Source organism: Dromiciops gliroides, chromosome 4, assembly GCF_019393635.1.
Source record: "Dromiciops gliroides isolate mDroGli1 chromosome 4, mDroGli1.pri, whole genome shotgun sequence".
Taxonomy (NCBI): Eukaryota; Metazoa; Chordata; class Mammalia; order Microbiotheria; family Microbiotheriidae; genus Dromiciops; species Dromiciops gliroides.
The window spans coordinates 411,651,120-411,665,725 of NC_057864.1; the positions used below are offsets into that span (position 1 = coordinate 411,651,120).

The 14,606-nt window shown below is 37.0% G+C and overlaps 1 protein-coding gene across 27 annotated transcripts in view; it reads left to right on the forward strand.

Annotated features, from left to right (window-relative positions):
• The window catches only part of AFDN (afadin, adherens junction formation factor), a 181,640-nt gene that overhangs the window by 11,066 nt on the left and 155,968 nt on the right, over positions 1-14,606 (forward strand). The gene's annotated exons all lie outside the window — the stretch shown is intronic.

Genomic DNA, 14,606 nt, shown 5'->3' on the forward strand with positions numbered 1-14,606 from the left:
TAAGAGGAAAGAGAATCGGGTTTTAGATGTGTTGAAGTGGAAGTGCAATATGTAACATTCCTATATAGAAGCCCATTTTTTCAGTAGGCACTTGAAAATTCCCCTTCCCTGTGTAAAGAACTGGGGGGGGGGGATGTTTGGTACAATCCAATAAATACTTTCTGTGTTCTTAGTATGTGAAAGCAGACACAAAAGCAAAATAAAAAATAGTCCCTGACCCTAACATGCTTACTTTCTACTAGGTTAGAGATAATAGATATGGGAGTTAATCCCCACAGAAGTGATGATCCTTTGAAGTGGATGAGGTCACCAAGGGAGGACAGACTTCTTAGAGAAGACTTAAAGAGCATGAGAAAGGAAACTGAGGCAGCAAAATCAATAATGGTGGTCATAGGAGAATTGCTGTAGGCCAAAAAAAGGTGAGGGGTTTTCCAGAAGAAAAGGATCTTCAACTTAATTGCTGCAGAGATGAAAATGAGGAATTTGAGAGAGTAATTTCAGTAAATAGAAGGTGGATTGGTGTGGAGGGAGTCAAGTTAGACTTTTATCTTTGAGATATTCTCAGTGTTGACAGAATCTCAAGAGTTTTGAAAGGGCCTTTAGAGGTTTTGAGCTTAAATGTAGGATTTTAAATTTCTCCTTATTAAGTTTCATCTTATTAGATTTGGCCCCTTACAGAGTTCTAGAATCTCAAGAGTTGAAAGAAATCTCAGAGGCTTTCTCTAGCTCAACTGGTACCTAAACTCAACAACATAACTGACAATGGATTAACGTTTTTTTGTGACCACTTCTCCTTTGAATTCTGTAACCTAAGGATCCTTAACAAAGAAAACTGAAAATATAGCAAACAATTATTTGAAAAATATGAATTTAAAAAGCATGAATGGACATAAGTACTAAAAAGCTATTAACACTTATTGTGTTTGTTTTATATATATACATATTTTAAATGATTTGTTATAAAAATGTTAAACTTATGCACAACTACTTAGACATTACCTCTGGCCTGGACTAGGTTCCTAATTGATTTTTCTGCCTCCAGTTTCTTTTCTCCTCACTAATTCATCCTCTACATGGCTATCAAATTGACATTCCTAAAGGTCTTACCTTTATTTGAGATGCTTGATTAGTTCCCTCTCATCTCCAAGATAAAATATAAACTCCTTGGTTTGGCTTTTAATTTCCTGTAAAATCTGGGTGTAAATGACCTTTCCAGGTATATTGTACATTACACACTCTCCTTTGAACCAAACTAGCTTGCTTGTTGGGCAGTTAGGTGGTATAGTGGATAGATTCCTGGGCCTGGAGTCCTGAAGATTCCTTTTCCTGAGTTCAAATATGGCCTCAACACTAGCTGTGTGACCCTTGGCAAGTCACTTAACCCTGTTTGCCTCAGTTCCTTATCTGCAAAATGAGCTGGAGAAGGAAATAGCAAACCACTCCAGTATCTTTGCCAAGAAAACCCCAGATGGGGTCATGAAGAGTGGGACACGATTGAATAACAATGTTTGCTTCTTATTCCCTGTTTCTATACAATATTATCTCCTTTTCCCATGCCTTAAGAAAGGCTGTCCATCATGCCTGGAATACAGTCCTCATTTTTGCCTCTTAAAATCCAACCCCTAATTTCTTCAAAGCATAGCTTCCTACAGGAAATCTTTCCTGATTCTCTTGTCTTCAGTTGTTAAGTGTCCCACACCTCCTTGTGTGTCTACTTTCTACATATTTTGTATTTAGTATTTTGTGTACATGTTTTACCCAATAGGCTGAAAGCTCCTGGAGTGCAGGTGTGTGTGTGTGTGTGTGTGTGTGTGTGTGTGTGTCTGTCCGTCTCCAGTACTTAACTACATAATAGGTACTTAATAAATATCTGGTAAAAGACTGAATAAACTTTGCAAGTATTTACATTTTTTTTAATGAATTTTTTTGGGGGGCAGGGCAATGGGGATTAAGTGACTTGCCCAGTGTCACACAGCTAGTAAGTGTTGTATCTGAGCCCGGATTTGAACTCCTGAATCCAAAGCCAGTGCTTTATCCACTGTACCACCTAGCTGCCCCCACAAGCATTTACATTTAATGTCAGTGCATAAAGTACTACTAATTTTTCAGCCCGAGGGGGGAGGGGCAGATCTCTGTCAGGATTCTTTGTCCATTCATTCTTCTACACTTTTTTCCTCTTACTAGGCATGGTAAGATTGTATTCTGTTCTTGGTTCCAGTTCTGATTTTTTTCATTTTCATTTCGTAACAGTCTTTCTAAAATTTTTTCTTCTTTATGTTGCTAGTCTTAATTATATTATATTCTAAGTACCGTAATTTATGTAAACATTTCCCTGTTCTTGAACATTTAGGTTGCTTCCAGTTTTTTATAATTACAAAGTAATACTATTGGGAAAATTATTCTACAGATTGCTCTTGTGATTTTTTTCAGCTTCTTTGAGTTGTTACCTCTATGAGTATGTCAGCTCTATATCTAGCCTTTCTCATCACTTCTAGTTCTCAGCTTCCTGTGGAACATTTCCACATGAATGTTTCAAACTCAACATGTCCAAACCAGAACTGAGGGTGCCACCATTCTACTGATCACCCATGCTAAAGAGTTATATTTGTCCTTATTCTCTCCCTCACCTTTCATAGGCAGTGTCGCAAAAGTTCTGTCAAATTAAATGCACAGCATCTCTCACATCTGTCCCTTTTTTCATCCCTTATATGGCCACTGCTTTATCAGTTCTTCTCAGGACTATTGTAGCAGCCTACTCTTGTCTTCTTCCATTCTCTTTCCTCTCTGAACTATCTTTTTTTTTAAAAAACTTTTGAACATTTTGAATGCATCTATCTATCTATCTATCTATCTATCTATCTATCTATCTATCTATCTATCTATCTATCTATCTATTCATTCATTTATTTTTGCAGGGCTATGGGGGTTAAGTGACTTGCCCAGGGTCACACAGCTAGTAAGCGTCAAGTATCTGAGGCCGGATTTGTACTCAGGTACTCCTGAATCCAGGGCTGGTGCTTTATCCACTGCGCCACCTAGCTGCCCCCCCTCTCTGAACTATCTTACACATTGCTGTTACAGTCTTCTGGAGGCACAGATCTGACTTTTACTCCTTTATCCAAGAATCTTCAATGGCTCACTATTGCCTTTAAGATAAAATACAGAACTCTTTGGTTAGTCATTGAAAGCCTTTCACAAGTACCTCTCTAGCCTCATTGTACCTCATTTCCCCCGCCCCCATTGTACAGTTTAACCAATTTGGCTTGCCTGCTGTTCTCTGTACTCCTCTCCTTTCCTGTATGCCTTTCCACAGGATGTTAGCCATGCCTGAAATTTACTACCTTCTCACCTCAGCCGCTTAGAAAACTTGGCTTCCTTCCAAGATTATCATTTGTGCCATTTCCAGCAGAAAGCTTTTCTTGATGGCCTTCTTTGTTTTTATTTTTGTCCTTTTTTTGTGTGTTGATGTGCAGATTTTTAAAATGTAGTTTTAAAATCTTGTCTCTAATAACTCCTATTTGTTGAGTAGAAAAAAATTGTTGAAATGGGTGGATTTTCTACATATAGCATTATCTTACTTTAAAATAATTAGCCCTTTTCATTTGCAATGTTAATCCCTCTAATATTTCTTTTCTATATTATTGTAAGCAATTAACAAGTATTCTTTAAAACACTTATTATTGCAGGTACTGTACTTGGTGCTGGGGATACAGACAAGAATAAAATAGTTCCAGCCTTCAAGGAGCTTGCATTCCACAGTGGGCAGAAAACATGTACACAGTTATATATGAGATGTATAAATTTTGGGGCGGAAGGAAGCATTAGTAGTTAGGAGAGGGAAAATCAGGGAAGGCCTCATATCAGAGACAGTGTGAGTTAGTGTATAGACTTGGGGTTAGGAAGACCTGGTTTCACACATATTCTACTTCAGCCACTTATGTTAATCTGTGACTCAGTTTCCTTACCTATAAAATGAGGTATTGGACTGGATGACTTCCAAGATTCTAAGCTCTAAATCTCTATTTAGATCTTGCCATCATGTATAAGAGTTAGCATTTGAATTAAACTTTGACAGAAACTAAGGATTCTAAGAGACAATTGCTCATTTTTTCTATGCTATGCCAAATGAAAATGACTGTTCTTGTTTTGTACCTGTTAGTGGAAATGTATCTAATGTTTTTCCATTGCATATTATGCTTACTTTTGGTTCACTAGATATTTTTTATGCTGTTAAGGAAGCACTTAATATATTTTTAGTGGATTCTTAAAAATACTCTTAAAATGAACTGTGAACTAATCTAGCCATTTTGGAGAGCAATCTGGAATTATGCCAAAAGAGTTATAAAACTATATAAATCCTTTGACCCAATAATACCACTACTAGATCTGTTTCCGAAGTAGATCAGGGAAAAAGGAAAAGAACCTATATGTTCTAAAATGTTTATAGCAGCTCTCTTTGTGGTGGCAAAGAACTGGAAATTGGAGAATGGCTAAACAAATCGTGGTATATGATTTTGATGAAATACTACTGTACTATAAGAAATGATGAGTTTGATGATCTTAGAAAAACACGGATAGACTTGGATAAAATAATGAAGAGCAAAAGGAGTAGAACCAAGAAAACATTGTGCACAGTAATGGAAATTTTGTTGGAAGAGTAAATGTGAATGACTAAACTATTTTGAGTTACATGAATATTCAAATCAACTACAAATGACCTATTAAGGGAGATGCTATATACCTCCAGAGAAAGAACTGATATTTGGAACTATATAGTTTTACATATATATCTGTGTTGAATGTTGACTTTCTCTAGTGCAGGGTTGGAAGGGAGGGAAATAGTTTGGAACTTAAATGTAACCCTAAAAAAATCTAAAATAAATATGAAAAAAATACTCTTAAAATGAGTGGAAATAGTCACATTGTCTTGGGCTCATAAAATCTGTGATTGAATACATGTTCTGTCACTGCCTTCTGTGTGACCTTTGGCAAGTCACTTAACCTTGGGGGGGGCGGGTCTTAGTTCCCTCATCTGTAAAATAAGTAGTTTGGATAACATGATAACATCTTTCTTTTAATTAAATTTTTTTTCAGCTTTACTATTTTATGATTCTGTAGGTACATGGATTATGAAAAAGTTTCTGTTCTTGATAGGGATAGGGACTGAATTTGTTATTTCATTGGTGGAGGAACTCCAGGTGAGGAACTTCTTTGTGGGGGCCAAATTTAATATATGAAGCTCACATAAATATTGGGGTCCCAGAGATAATGAGGGACCTCTAGGTTTAAAGCTCTCTCCCCTCCGAAACTGCCTTTTTATAGATATTTCTCCCAGGCCCAAAGAAAGGAACCTTACAGCCTCTGTTCCACAGATGAATCAGATTTTATTAAGGAGAATAAGTAAACAGCAAAGGTGAAATTAATAAAATCAAAGACAAGGAAATAGAGGAGAAGAAATACGGATAATCCTCTTAGTTCTAACCTAAGTCTGTTCAAAAGAGCAGAGTAACTTACCACCTGGAGCTTGTAGCTTCAATGGAAAGCACACAGGCTTGAATGACTGCTGCTGCTCCTGCTTGTGCCACCGGAAGGGCAGAAGAGAGAGAGCTCCGGAAGAGACTCAGACTCCCCCTCAGCGAGAGTCTAATCTTCCTCCTCCAAAAGGGGAGGTCCTTCAAAAACTGCCTATGGAGAGAGGTTTCTTCTTCTGACATCAGTAGCATACATAACTATAGGGTGGGCCAGGGGTGGCCCCTCCCAAATGAGTCAGCCAAATTCTAATAATTTTACCACATCTTCCTATGGAAGGGGCCTTTTCTGCAATTTATAGTGTAGGGAACCTGTTTAGGATTATATTGGTTTGCTCTGAATAGGGGGTATTGAGTAATGAGGGGACCTTGAACCCAGATAGTATTGGTTCCAGGGTCAGTTAGAGATAGATAGAGATCCATTATGTTATGCTACCTCATATAAATGATGGCATTTTATAGAATGTATCTCAAAAGTCTCATTTTTATCAACGTAAATATTATTGCTTTCATACTTTTGTAGACATCATAAATTGTAGTTCATCCCCGGTCCTTCACCTAACCAACCATCACTTGGTGGCCATCCTGATGAGTCAGTCTGTAAACTTACTAAGTCTAGTTCCCAGACAAATCTTTTTTGCTGGATCCATACTGGAAACCTTACTAATCTGCCCTGATCTGTTACAGCTTACATTTAGATGTTAGAACCTTCAAGGACCCTGGGTTACTCTGTGTACATTGTGGTCAGGTGCTGGAGTAGGTTTTGGTTTTTTGTTTGTTTTTTGGAGTAGGGTTTTTTTTTTTCAGGGCAATGAGGGTTAAGTGACTTGCCCAGGGTCACACAGCTAGTAAGTGTCAAGTGTCTGAGGCTGGATTTGAACTCAGGTACTCCCGCTTTACCACTGCGCCATCTAGGTGCCCATGGAGTAGGTTTTAATGAAGGTTAGACTTAGTGGTATTTTAGTTATGAGTGATAGAAGAGATTTTAGAGATTATCTTTTACAAATGAGGAAACTGAGTCTATAGCTAATTAGTGGAAGAACTAGGACTGGAGACCAGATTCAACTGATTTCCAGCCACTTTACATCATACCTGGAAGCTTCTGTTGTTTTTAATCCGTTCAGTGTTTACATAGAATTCTCTTATGAGAACACATAAGTTCTTTTCTTTCTAACTTTCTTTTTCTTTTCTTTCCTTTTTTTGGGGGGGGGGAATGAGGGTTAAGTGACTTGCCCAGGGTCACACAGCTAGTAAGTGTCAAGTGTCTGAGGCTGGATTTGAACTCAGGCCCTCCTGAATCCAGGGACAGTGCTTTATCTACTGTGCCACCTAGCTGCCCCCCAACTTTGTTATTTTATAACAAAAGAAACTGATACTCAGAGAGGTTAAGTGATATTCAGGCTTGGCTTCATCTCATAGCCTGAATGTCTTTGGGCAAATGCCTTCTGATCCTGTTTCTTCTTCTAGAGAGCTGTGCTCTGTCTATTTCACTGTGTTATCTCAAAACATTTGTTGCCAGGCTCAAATTAGATTGATATAAAAAGTGCTTTATGAACTGTAAGGTATTATGTGAAATGTAAAAGTATTACTTATTGCAATGATTTTTCAGTTCTAGAACCCTTTAAGGACCTATGTGCAAGGCTCTGTAGATAGCGAGATGAAAATCAGTTTTTCAAGGAACTTATTTTCAATTGTTTAAAAAAAAAAAGCTTCTTTTCCTCTTATTTGCTAAGTGCCTGTTTTTAAGCACAAATTATAATATAGTTCTATGCATATAAAGATGTGAAGATCTTGGAACAGAATCAGTCTATGTAAGAGTTCATTTTAGAATTCATTTAGAGTTGTCTCAACCTTTGTTGAGTGACCACTTTTGCTTTAAATAATGAAGACATCTCACTAGAAATATTTGCTATGCTTAGTTTACAATTCTTTAAGCCATGGTTGTATTTCTCCCTATCTCCCTTACTGGAATAGCTTTTAAAATGTACATTCATGTACTTGTCAATTAATATGATAAGGATTTACAAATGTAAAGCTGAATTCTTTCCAAGTTGGAAATATGACTCATCAAAAATTTTATAGTGAAGGTTAAATTTCCAGATATTTCTGAGATCGATTCATTTGTTTATGTTTTAAAACACTGGGGTGATATTTTTGCTTTCATTTGTAAGATGCAGGGTTTGTTTGGGTTTTTGGTTTTGTTTTGTTTTTTACAATTGAAAAGGGGGTACAACTTAGCTGAAATGGAAGGATTCATTCATCCTACTATTCTCATTCAGGACCTGACCTAGACCACTACTACCTAGTGTCTCTTTCTAATGCAAAGAACAATGATGTCTTATGTTTTACAAGTAATTTAGTGGTTGTTTGTGTTGGTGTTGTTTAAATGTTGGTTAATGGCTATGAGGCACTTGCTTCCCCTTAGGTCCCCCAAACTAGCTCTAACTTGTGCCAAAACATTGTGTCTTTTGGTGGCTGTGAGAGTAGCCTTTTTGTTTGTTTTTCTTCCCTCCTAGTTTCAAGACTCTTTCACCACCAGATGTTATCCATCTTCCTGAAATATACTTTAACTTGGCAGCCAAATTAGATCTCAGTAAATTTGGGAAATCTTCAGACAAGAAGCCATCGATAGAGATAAGAATGTTTTCAAAAGGGCAAACAAGGATTTAAAATAAAAAATACTGAAAAATAAAGAACTTATTAATGATTAACCACTTCATTAAGACTATTGGCATTAATGATTTATGATTGACTTAAGGCAGTATGAAGGGAGTTAACTTTTTCAGCTAGTTTTAGTCACTTTACAGTTTAAGTAAATTTTAGTCTTGTTAATCATCCTGAATGTAAGTTATTTTGACTTTTTCAATTGTTTAATTGTTACAGTTATTTTGATCACTTGTGAAGGATGTAGAAACTTTTCCTGGCATAATGAAGAAAATACTGATATTTTGTTAGAATTTCTATTGCTGAGTGTGAATTTTTGAATGATTCACTTGTTCTTCAGTCAGGCAAGTACTTTTATTCAAGGAGATGAGCATGCTGGGAGTACCATGGACAGTGTTAACCATGTTAAATGCTTAGGCATCTCTTTTTAATTCATTTTTGTTAAAGTTTACAAGTGGCCTTTTGTTTAGTCTACTGTAGTATGTTCTGACTGCCAAGTCTTAGCTTGCTGATTGAACTTTTTTTGATTTTACACATTTTTCATTGCTATTTCAAAAAAATGATATTTAGATATTATGAAGAAAAGCTTAATGGGTAATTTCAAATCTTCTCATTCATACTGTTTCAAGATCTCTTTTCTCTCCTTTAAAGCAATATTTTTAAAAGGCCTGGCTTGAAGTTAAAGTTAAACTTTAGTTAGAGAGTTAAATTTTTTTGATGTGTTTTAGTGCATGAGCAATACTACAGAGGCAGGATAATACTATAGGAATTAATTTGCATTAATTAAATTATTATCTTTTACTGTATGTTATGTGTTCTACAAAAGATAAATGTTTTGTGTTGGTACATTTAACTTTTAGATGCAAGAAGAATATACCTCTGTATGTTAGGTTTTTTTTAATTCATGTTTTCCAGTTTTATGGGCTAATATTGCATCCACATGAATTAAGAATTTGAAAAATTTTGTTGGGAAATAACCTGTGATAGGAAAATGAGAAATTAGAGAGTATGGGGGGGGCAATGAGGGTTAAGTGACTTGCCCAGGGTCACACAGCTAGTGTCAAGTGTATGAGGCCAGATTTGAACTCAGGTCCTCTTGAATCCAGGGCCTTTGCTTTATCTACTGGAGAGTATCTTTTGAAAAAGCAAATATAATTGAAATTGGTGGCATTACATAGTGGAGTGGATAGAGTCTAAATCTTTAAGCCAATAAGACCTGGATTCATGTACCTTCTCTGACATATTAGCTTTGTAATCTTGGTCAAATTACTTAGCTCAGTGCTCCTAGGCAAATCTCTTAACATAACTAGTTATTGCTTGCTGCTATGCATATGGTGGCAGTTTTGCATATTGATGAAATCAAATGTCATTAGTCTTACAATCAAAATTAATAGTTTACATTTTTCAAAGATAAATATTGTTAACATCTCTCAGGATAAAAGGTGGCCTCCATTGCCAGAGTTTTATTAGTTTTCATTATAAAATACTATTGCTTGTATATGTATGGAGATATAGTATGTAACACATACACATGAAATTTCACATATGGTGTTTTAAGATTTGCAATGTAGTTTCCTTACAAAAGCCTGTGTGAGGTGTTATTATCCCTATTTTATAGAAACCTAGATATAAGAAGGTGCCTTGTCCACACAGCCAGTAAATACCTGAACCGGTATTTGAACCTGAATCTACCCACCCCAAGCCCAGTATTCTTCCCACTATGAAGTAATGAATAAAAATTGTATTTATTAAATATGTAGAAAACATTATACTGAGCAAGTAATAAAGTAATATCTGTTCTCAAGCATCTCAAATTCTAAAAGGAGGGCACAACATACTAAAGTTTCAGCCCAAACAAGTACATTGAAAAGGTTCTGTGGTCCTTGGGACACAGCAGCAAAAAGGTGGTAATTAATATTCTCTAATATAATTTCCACAGATAAAATTATACCCATTTCTGATGTTGAACCATTTAATTTTCTTTTCCTGGAGTTTGATAATTGTGGTTTTTAAGGAGCTTAAGGGCTACAGCACCAGAAGTGGTTGTTAGGTCTTATCTCCACAGATGATGATGCTCCGGATTGAGCTGGTAGCATTACTGTTGGATTTGGGGGGTACTGTCAGTCATGAGATTTTTGCATATACTTTCCTATAGGTGTCAGTCGGTCATCTTGATGGGAATGAGGAAGGTGGGAATCTCTTATCCACACTCAACTCAATGATGGATTTAGAGTTTGGCTTGGAAGGAGGATTTGATGGGTTTTTGGGACACTGCTATTCCTAAGGCTTTGGTGTTTAAGGAGAGATAGTAGTGGCAGAGGTTTGACTTGCCTGGTAGATGCTGCCTCCTGGCCCTCACCTCGGTGCCTTGCTGCTTTAGCAAGTCTTCTCCATAGGGTTGCTTCCCTGGATGATGATTTGGAGGGGAGGGAGTAATCTCTTGGCTGGGATGGAAGCAGGTCTGGGGGATATATTCCGAGGAAAGGTGATTTTTTTTTTTTTATGTGTGTCTGTGTGTGTTTCTCTTTGTATGTTAAATCATATGATTAAACTCAAATACTGATATTTCTTACTAAGTATTAACCATAGTACCATATTTAATTTTTTGACATTATATTTATTGCCTACCTTTGAAGCTAGGAGCAGTTAATAGAAGAGAAATGAGCATTTGAATGGCATTTGTTACAGGTATGAATGTTTTTAAAAATTAACTGGACCTTTGCTTAGATGAGTGGGGGATGGGGCGGGGTGGGTTGGCACATTTATTGAGAAGGTCTGGAGGTGAAGACTAGCTGTGGCTTTGCTAAAGAGTCATTATGGGATGACCAGTAAAGTAACACTTTGAAAGCAGAATAAATTTTTAAAAGGTTATTTGGAAAAAAAACCATTTCCTACACATAATAATAGTAATAGCTAGCATTTATTTTATGGTTTGAGGTTTGCAAAATACTTTACTTGTTATCCCATTTGATCCTCGACAATAGCCCTGTGAGGTCAGTGCTATTATCTTTTTACAGATAAGGAAACTGAGTCTGAGATAGTGTTAAGTGACTTACCAAGGATCACAGAGATGAAGTGATGCTATTAAATTTTCATTTTAGTGAGTAACTTGTATTTTTTTTCTCCTGTATTAGTATCAGTCAGAAATGTAGTGATCATGTATGTTTAGGATTCTCTGAAGATTTTTTTCATTGAAAATTTTAAATCCTTTTGCTATGTTCACCAGTTCTCCTGAAGTCACACACCCACTCCCTGACACCCTAACACACATATACATCCCTTTTTCAAATACTAATTTACAAGTAAGGTATGTTGCTTTGGCAGCTTGCCTGATGTTAGATCATTTTCACTTCACTCCTTTCCTTCACTAAAAACAAATTTAAAAAGTAAGAAATGTAGGATGTGTCCTTTTGCTTCTTATGATAGAGTGTCTTCCCCATAGAATATAAGCTCCTTGAAAGATTGTCTCACTTTTTGGTATCTGTATCCCTAGAGATAGGATGGGATTCCTGTTGGCCCACTCTGATTGATTGCTTTAACCTTACAAGAATATGCAGGGGAAAAAAGACATAAGAAGCCTAAAAGCTGTGGAATTCTATTAAACCTTTTTGAAACAAAGATATTGGAAGTGTGTAAAGAATATAGCACAAACCATTGCAAAACTCCAGTCTTTTGAGACCACCTACTGGGAATAAGCTCTAGAGACTTAAACTTTTAAAATTAACTTGCACAAGAACTTTTTTTTAAAAGGTAAGAGATGATCTTCCTGCTACTTTTTCTCTGGTCCCATATCTGCAGCGGTTTGAGATAGTTTCACTATTTCACATATCCCACTGTCACCTCAAATCTTAATGGGTTAGAAACTAAGCTGTCATCTTTTTTTTTTTTTTTTTTTGGTGGGGCAATGAGGGTTAAGTGACTTGCCCAGGGTCACACAGCTAGTAAGTGTTAAGTGTCTGAGGTCAGATTTGAACTCAGGTCCTCCTGAATCCAGGGCTGGTGCTTTATCCACTGTGCCACCTAGCTGCCCCCAAGCTGTCGTCTTTTCCCTTCAAGCCTACTTAGCTCAATTTACTCAGCTTCCATTTGGTTACTTTTTTTTTTTTTACTCTGTTCATTGAATAGAAAATCCACTTCCTCTCCCCATACTGGAAAAGAAAAACAAAACCAAACTCATGTAACAAAAGGAAAACTGTCAAGCAGTAGCCATTTCATCCCCCTTCCCAACCCCCAAAAACGTCTCATTCTTCATTATAAATCTATCACCTCTCTATCAGGATGGTATGTTTCCTCACAAGTCTCTTGGAATCATGGGTGGGTCATTGTCCATCCATGGTAATATCATAATTTATTCAGCCATTCCGCAACTGATGGGCCCCCTCTTAGTTTTTAGTTCTGTTACTCCAAAAAGAGCTGCTGTAAATATTTTTGTACATATGGATTCTTTTTTCCTCTTTCTTTAATATTTTCGGTGCTTTAGCCTAGTTGGGATATTGTTGAGTCAAAGGTTATACACAGTTTATCAACTTTTTCTGGGCATAGTTCCAAATTTCTTTCCAGAGTGGCTTCACCAGTTTATGGAGATCCACCAATAATACGTTAATGTACATGTATTCCCACAGCATTTGTCATTTCCAACTTTACTGATCTTATGGGTGTGAGGTGGAGCCTCAGAGTTGCTTTAATGTGCATTTCTTTAATTATTAGTGATTAGGGTTGTTTTTTTGTTTGGGGGGCAATGAGGGTTAAGTGACTTGCCCAGGGTCACACAGCTGGTGTCAAGTGTCAAGGCTGGATTTGAACTCAGGTCCTCCTGAATCCAGGGCTGGTGCTTTATCCACTGCACCACCTAGCTGCCCTCCTCTGTAGCATTTTTTATGGAGCTGTTAATAGGGTGGATTTCTTTCTTTAAAAAGTACTTTTGTTTACCTATTATGTGTCTTTCTACATGGTCACACTTTATTTGTTGGGAACAGGGTAGGTAAATGAGGGTTTTTTCTTACCTACATTGAGTTTTTCAGATAACTGATGAAATATTTTATGTCTCTTATATTGAGTAATTTAGGTCAGCTTTTCAAAATGGGCATAGTTTGAATTTCTATTGAAAACTGCCCATTGATATTTCAAAACTGGGGGTGGCAGGACTTAGGGTTCAGGACAGACTAGCCCTAGATGTAGAGAACAGGTATGTAGAAATAGTGGTTGAATGCATGGGAGCTAATGAGGTAACCAGGATTCAGTGTAGAGAGAGAGGACCCTGGACAGCAGAGCCTTAGGGGGTACCATGCATAGTTGTGGGGCCTCAGGTGAAATGGCTGATGATTCAGCAAAGGACATTAAGAAGGTATGATGAAACAGATGGGAGAAGAGAGACCAGTGTCTGGAAAGCACTGAGAGTGTAGACAGAAGAAGAGTAATTTCTGATGTGCTCAGCAGAAAGGTCAAGACGCAGGAGGATTGCAATGAACTAAGGACACCTCCATAAATAAAATTAGATGTTGGTGTAGGTGTTCAGTGAAGGCTATTTTCTTAATCAGTATTAAAAACAAAAGTTAATTGATAGTTTGAGGAAAGACTCAAAAGAGAAAATAGTTATATCTAAGTTATTCATGGAAGGTAAAGGGAATGACCTCTACTAATGTACTTTTTTTTTTTTTGTGAGGCAATTGGGTTTAAGTGACTTGCCCAGGGTCACACAGCTAGTAAGTGTTAAGTGTCTGAGGCCAGATTTGAACTTGGGTCCTCCTGAGTCCAAGGCCAGTGCTCTATCCACTGTGCCACCTAGCTGCCCCTGACTAATATACTTTTTGTGTGTCTCACCCTGTATGGAGATGATCTTGGAATCTTGAAGGTTTCAAGTTATGGACCCAATGACTGAAGGTTAGGTAAATTTGGAGAGGCACCTCCACTTTTTAAATTTTCTTGGAGGGTTTGGAGGGTTTTCACTCTGCTTCTCTAGAGATCATACATAGCATCATAAGTTTAGAGGCAAAAGAGACCTAGCCCAAATTAGTCAAGTACAGATGAGGTAACTGAGGCTCAAAGTAGTTAAATGACTTGCTCAAGATCACACTTGTAGGAAGCAAAGATATTCAAATTAAGGTCTATTGACATAGAAAATTAATGATTGTTCAATTATATCATGCTCTGCCAAAGTTAATGAAATTCCAGGTCCTTGAATTATTGAAGCATATAAAGAGCAATGGCATGAAAGTTCCTTGAAAAAAAGTTGTATTGTGAATTGTAGTAAGTAGTATAATATCTTGAATAGGATCACATTTCCGATATTATTTGGCATGTCATGAAGGGTTAGGAAACATGCCCTTGTGAGTGCTGGTGGAAAAACCCACCCTAAAACAACAAGCACCAAAAAAACAAACAAACAACAAAAAACCCCAACACCCCAACCCATAA